Source organism: Cryptotermes secundus, unplaced genomic scaffold (genome assembly GCF_002891405.2).
Source record: "Cryptotermes secundus unplaced genomic scaffold, Csec_1.0 scaffold70, whole genome shotgun sequence".
NCBI lineage: Eukaryota > Metazoa > Arthropoda > Insecta > Blattodea > Kalotermitidae > Cryptotermes > Cryptotermes secundus.
In genome coordinates this window covers 134005-140004 of record NW_019734964.1, presented here as the reverse complement: position 1 = coordinate 140004, position 6000 = coordinate 134005, and the positions used below count along the sequence as shown (strand labels likewise).

At 43.5% G+C, this 6000-nt stretch overlaps 1 protein-coding gene across 5 annotated transcripts in view; it reads left to right on the top strand.

Annotated features, from left to right (window-relative positions):
- LOC111868992 (synaptotagmin-15) overlaps nt 1-6000 on the top strand; it is a 28194-nt gene that overhangs the window by 8786 nt on the left and 13408 nt on the right. Inside the window, exon 1 of one of the 5 annotated variants that reach the window (XM_023860146.2) lies at nt 683-1022. The exons of the other annotated variants lie outside the window; for them this stretch is intronic. The gene's annotated coding sequence lies outside the window, so the exon portion shown is untranslated. Of the gene's footprint in view, nt 1-682; nt 1023-6000 lie in introns of those variants that run through there. 5 annotated transcript variants of the gene reach the window in all.

Sequence of the window (6000 nt, the reverse complement as noted above, 5' to 3'; positions counted from 1 at the left end):
CCTCTGTGGTCAGTGGTCAGAGTTCCTGCCTACAGATCCAGAGGTTCCGGTTTCGATTCGTGTGGCTACCAGATTTCCTGAGAAGTAGTGGGTCTGGAACGGGGTCCACTCGGCCTCATGAGGATAATTGAGGAGCTATTTGAAGGAAATAGCAGCTCCGATCTAAAAAAACAAAAACAGATTAACGGCCATGGGGATCCGTTGCGCTGACAACGTGTCACCTTCTATCCGCAAAAGTTGGCACTAACTTCGCTGACAAGCGGCGATCGCTCGGTCGGTATAGTTCGCTTGCCGACTACAGGCCACGGAGTTTTGTTTTTGTTTAAACACATTAAGTCTGGAAAGCTGAACATACATCGTTCATAAAGTGGGTGTGCAAACTCATCGCATTCCGTTTTGCATCATATTTCAGTGTTTTGACTATAACGTGAAGTGCTGAAAGACGAATGAATATGGGATTCGTACAATTGTAATGAAGACCTGAGTGACATGTAGCCTAAGTACTATATTACGCGCCTAGGTAATATAGCATTTCCGTGCAGTTTAAGGTGGTGTAGTGGGGAAAGGGGCTGCAGTATCTAATCTAAGTGGGGAAGATGCCCTTCATAATTTATCGCCGTTACGCGGTTGCCATGGCATGAAACATATGCATACAGTACTGAAGTTATGTTGCAGACGGTGCCCGAAACTTACGTCAATGTATTATTTACAGCAGTATTTTTGTTAAACTGCTATAGCAAGATTGAAACGCCGACAGTGTTAAAAGACTTGTGTTATTGACCGTGCGGTTAAATTCCGTCGGCTGCGTGGGTAGGCCCAATTTAATTCTGTGGCAAATGTGGAATTTGCGGTAAAGCAATCCTGAGCTGGGATTTCACCTGTGCCCCAGCATTTCCTAGGATTCAGGAGCAAGGAAGTTAAGTCACGAGAAGTAATTTGCGTTAAAGCAATCCTGAAGTGGGATTTCACCTGTGCCCCAGCATTTCCTAGGATTCAGGAGCAAAGAAGTTAAGTTACGAGAAGTAAGTGATAATGTGAGAAATTGTTCCAGTTGTGGAATCATTTCTCAGTAGTAGTGAAGGAGAAATAATAGTAGGAGACATTGACCTTGGTTAATTCCAAGGCCTTGTCATTTTTAGTTGCAAGAAAAAGCGCGCGTCAATTATACACGCACCAGAGAACCGACACGTTGATTTCACGGCCAGTTTGCACACGGCACGACTGAGTGTTGGCTGGCCATGTTTAAGGATTCCGAAGGCGTATAGTGCCATGGAATCCATTAACACAATGATGCAGCCCACTCATTTCCAGAATTTTAACCGCTTTAACTTGTAGTCGTATTGAGTGAATTCATTCTCATTGAGACATGACACCCTGAAGTTGCCGCTGGAGGAGCCTCCCTCCACATGTGGAGGGTAGCTGTGAATATTGTCACGTGTCCGGGATTCCATGACAAATTGTGTTGTTGCGGATTGGACGCAGCTCGTTAACAGTTACAATCACTGTGAAAACTTCTTGCAGACAATGCGACCTGACTGGTCCATGGTCTCTGTTCTGACCTCTGGTGTGATCTTCTCTCTGGTCTTATGTCCGCACCGGTTTCATCTCGTTAAATCTGGTGTAATCTCCCTGAGGCAGGTTCTTGGCGTACCGAATAGCAGACTCCGCCCCGAACAGTTGAGTATTTCATTTCCGTGGTAACCTCCTGCCTATGTACGCGTTACCACGGTAACACCTCCAGTTCTGCCGTAACTTATGTGTCTAGCAGACTTCACCCAATGTCTCTTCAATGAACACTCAGCCTTTCGAGTCTTCTTTTTTTTGTTGTCTAATATCCATAACCGTAAAACGATCCTGCCTGTCGAAATTTACACGTATTTATAGCTACATGAATAGTGTTAGGGGGCACGCGGTAGCGTATTTGGTTGAGGGGCTATGCTACAAGCCGGAAGGTCGCGAGTTCAAGACCCGATGAAGTCATTGGATTTTATTTTCAATTGACGTAAACCTTCCAGCCGCACTATGACCCTGGGGTCGACTCAGCCGCTAACATAAATGAATACCATGAATTAATTAAATAATTTTCCTGGGGAGTAAAGCGTGGCCCGCGTGTAAGACTGACAACCTTACCGTCATCTTTGAGCCGATTGTCTAGATAATGTGGGACCCGTAACGTCTCACAACCCTATGGGCCTTCACGGCCTGGTACAGGGATAGCTTTACTTTTTTACTTTACATGAATAGTGTTATATTTGGAACTGTAAAATCCAGAAAATTATTTCGGAAGCATTTCCGTGCTTTACACCTGGATACCATACATGAACCTGGCAGGAACAAATTATTTTTCTCTGCTCCTTAACGTTCAGACCGGCTCTGGGGACTACGAGCTTCATGTAGTGCCGAGGTCAAGAGTGGTGGAGTTGTGTATCCATTCTCACGTCTTTATGGCGTGGTGTTTAATTAAGCACCTGAACTTCATCTCCTCCTCCTTCAAGGGTATAGGCTATTGGTCTTATTCAGATTTGAAGAGAATACGAGTATATCCTCCGATCTAACTATGGTCTCTTGAAGATGGCCAGTAATTGGTATCTTCCCTGGCCGCGTTACGAGCGCTACGCAAGAGTAGTTTCTTGATGGGGGTTCCATCTCCCTGCCCCCAAATTTGCAGAGTGTCTTCGTCAACTTTACCTTTATCTGCAAAATGCAGATGTTTTTAAGTGTTAAAGCAGGTGACTCAGATTTCAAATACTATACTTCAAAAGGGTTGAAGCGAAAAGCATAATGAAGTGCGTTGCGCATAGACACGAACACCGCCACACACACTTTGAAATAATTTACTGTGTCGTGAAGTACTGAATTGTATTTCAATATGCCGTTTTCAGCATAGAGTGAGAACACTGATGCTGCAGCATGGGTAGAACATTGTCTAGAAACTTTTTTTTTTCTAACATATTTCCGAGAATGAATTACGGGTGTTAGGTAAGTTGACCTTCCCTCGTTTAAAGAAGGAATGAGTAATCAGATGTCTAGATTCATTCCCATTTATGTCTTCGCTCAACAGTATTTGACGAAGAAAACTGTTACGGAAAGTGATATCTATTGCAGGCCTACTCGTTTAATTAAGATTCCTGACTTTTGTTCAGGAGGCGCCCTGTTCGAATCTTGGCCGCGATACAGATTATACTATTTTATGTCGTGGTTTTATTACACATTCTCTTCAGGCACATCCCGGGATANCCCTCGTTTAAAGAAGGAATGAGTAATCAGATGTCTAGATTCATTCTCATTTATGTCTTCGCTCAACAGTATTTGACGAAGAAAACTTACAGAAAGTGATATCTATTGCAGGCCTACTCGTTTAATTAAGATTCCTGACTTTTGTTCAGGAGGCGCCCTGTTCGAATCTTGGCCGCGATACAGATTATACTATTTTATGTCGTGGTTTTATTACACATTCTCTTCAGGCACATCCCGGGATAATTCGTCAAATTAGGCCACTGTCACTTTCTTCCAAGTCCTTTCCAATTCATTACCCAGTTATTTGAAGCGGTGTGACCTAAGAGTAAATTACATGACAGCGTTGTTAACAACTGCGGTTATATAACAAAAATGCACCTGAACTGAGATGTTACAAGAGGCGAAATATTTTAAGTTAACGGGGTTCACTCGGTAGCATAGTTTTTTTATTGCTAGTGGGGTGGGACTAAATCCCTTGTACTGCGGCCACTTCTGGCCTATCGTACTAGCCCGAGATGATAGGTAAGGGTGATTGTGGAGCAATTGATGGAATGAAGATTGGCAGGGGAAACCGAAGTACTCTGAGAAAACCTGCCCTAGCGCCACTTTGTCCACCGTAAATCCCACTTGACCAGACCCGGGATCGAACCCGGGCCGACGCGGTGGGAAGCCAGCGACTAACCGCTATGTCGTGGCCCGGTAGCATAGTTGGTTGGAGCACTATGCTACAAGCCGGAAGGTCGCGGGTTCTATTCATGATGGGGTTATTGCATGTTTCATTTGACGTAATCGTTCCAACCGCACTATGGCCCTGGGGTCGACTCAGCCTATGAGAGAAATGAACACCAGGAATCTTCCTGGTGGTAAAGGGCGGCCGGCGCATAGGGCTGACAAACTCACCGTCATCTGTGAACCGATTGTCTAGAAAATGTGTGCGTCTCGACGTCTCACAACCGTAAGAACTTCCACGGCTTGATTTTTTTATTTATTAATTAAAGACTGGGTAACCCAGAACTTAATTACAATTAAAACTAGTTGGATAACTAAATTAGTTTTTTCTAAACCTAATTACTACGTAAATTAAAACTAAGCCACTTCCACTGAATTACTTAGTACTTTAACATTTAACTAGTTCGAACGGTTTCTTCCGTTTGAGTCGTCTAATGATTATTACTCTTCACGTTGAGAAGTCTTCATGGCCTGATAATTTTTTTTACCTCTATAGCAAACACACCATTAAAATACCGAAAAAAAGGCAGTGCTAAATCTCTTGCGAATGCTTTCGGGCGACTGCTTGTTTTCTGTACAGTTTCCTTAATTTAAGTCTAATTTTGTCATTTTTGATGCCTTTCGAAAGGTTTAAAGTGCACTCGTCCTCATGTAGCAGGGTCCAGACTCCGCTGCCGAGTTCGATTAAACTCTTGTATGGTGGACCTGCACTAAGTTTTGATAAGAATTTGTGTTCTGGACAGAAATTTTGGTTTAGTCTTTAGACTTTCCGCGATTATTTTTATTTACAGCCTAAATTGACTTCTACGTGTATCTTATGAACATGTCGACAGTTCTGATGAAACACTGTGTTCGGTGTTTGTATGGAATCCGGAATAGCTCAGTCGGTATAACTGTGGGCTGCTGGCATGACGGTCGTGGATCGATTTCCGGCAGAGGAATGAGATTTGTCTCCACAGCGTCCAGACCGGCTCTGGGGCCCATCCAGCCTCCTATGTAATTAGTGGCGGGGGCTTGTTCCTCGGGGATAAAGCGGCAGGGGCGCGAAGGTGACCACTGACCTCCATCAAGTGCCGAGTTCAAGAATGGTGGAGTTGTCCCTCCATTGTTCCACATGTCTTCATGGTACCTTAATTATTGAAGTACGGGAACAACTTCGCATTTTTGTGACAGTATTTATGTTACATGAGTATATTTACTTATGAACTTTGTTCACTTGAAGGGCCACTTAAATAAGAGAAGAATTGAAAATTTGCATATATATTTCGAATTATATATAGGTTTTGATCAAATCTCACAAAGGGCATTTGTGTTGAATGAATATTAGCTTGTGTGTGTTTCAATGGCTGTAATTCGGTTTAAAAGCCTACGTACATCGTTCGCCTATCTTTCTAAATACTAAGCTGACAGAAAGCATTGATTGAAAGTTACATATATCCGTAACGCACAGCCCCGTAAATGATATTCTCAGAGAATTCGAAAAAGTCACTGATATGAACACACTGTTAAGTGGGTGACACCGAAAGGTTTGTCTCGGAACACGCTGGTGTAGAAGTAACGGTTTAGGCATGTACTCGAGAGACGCTTTGTTCGAATTCCGATCAGAACACTGGTTATCCTGAGAGGGGTTTCGAGGTTTTCCAACCCCTCCCCCAAGACAACCACCTGCATAGACGTTGATCAGGCTAGGACCGCGTAAGTTCTTCAAGCTACATCCGACTATATATTCTCGATTCTTCCCGCCTCCAAAGAAAGCGTTGTCAGTACTGTAGTATCCTACCACATTGGACGTTCGAGTTACACGTACTGCATGCAAATACATTAGGCAGATGTTATGTGAGTGAGTCACACATGTTTAATGTTACGGAACTGCGTTTTCAGCTCATAAAATAAGATACAGCAGTAGTGTTTCGTACCGTTGTGTAGACCGAGCAAATTGGCTGAAGCGGTGACTTAAGTCCCCCAAGGAAAGTTCCAAGATAGTGCCTCAGACCAGGCCACAACCGACTCTATCCATATTTTTTCCCAATTTAT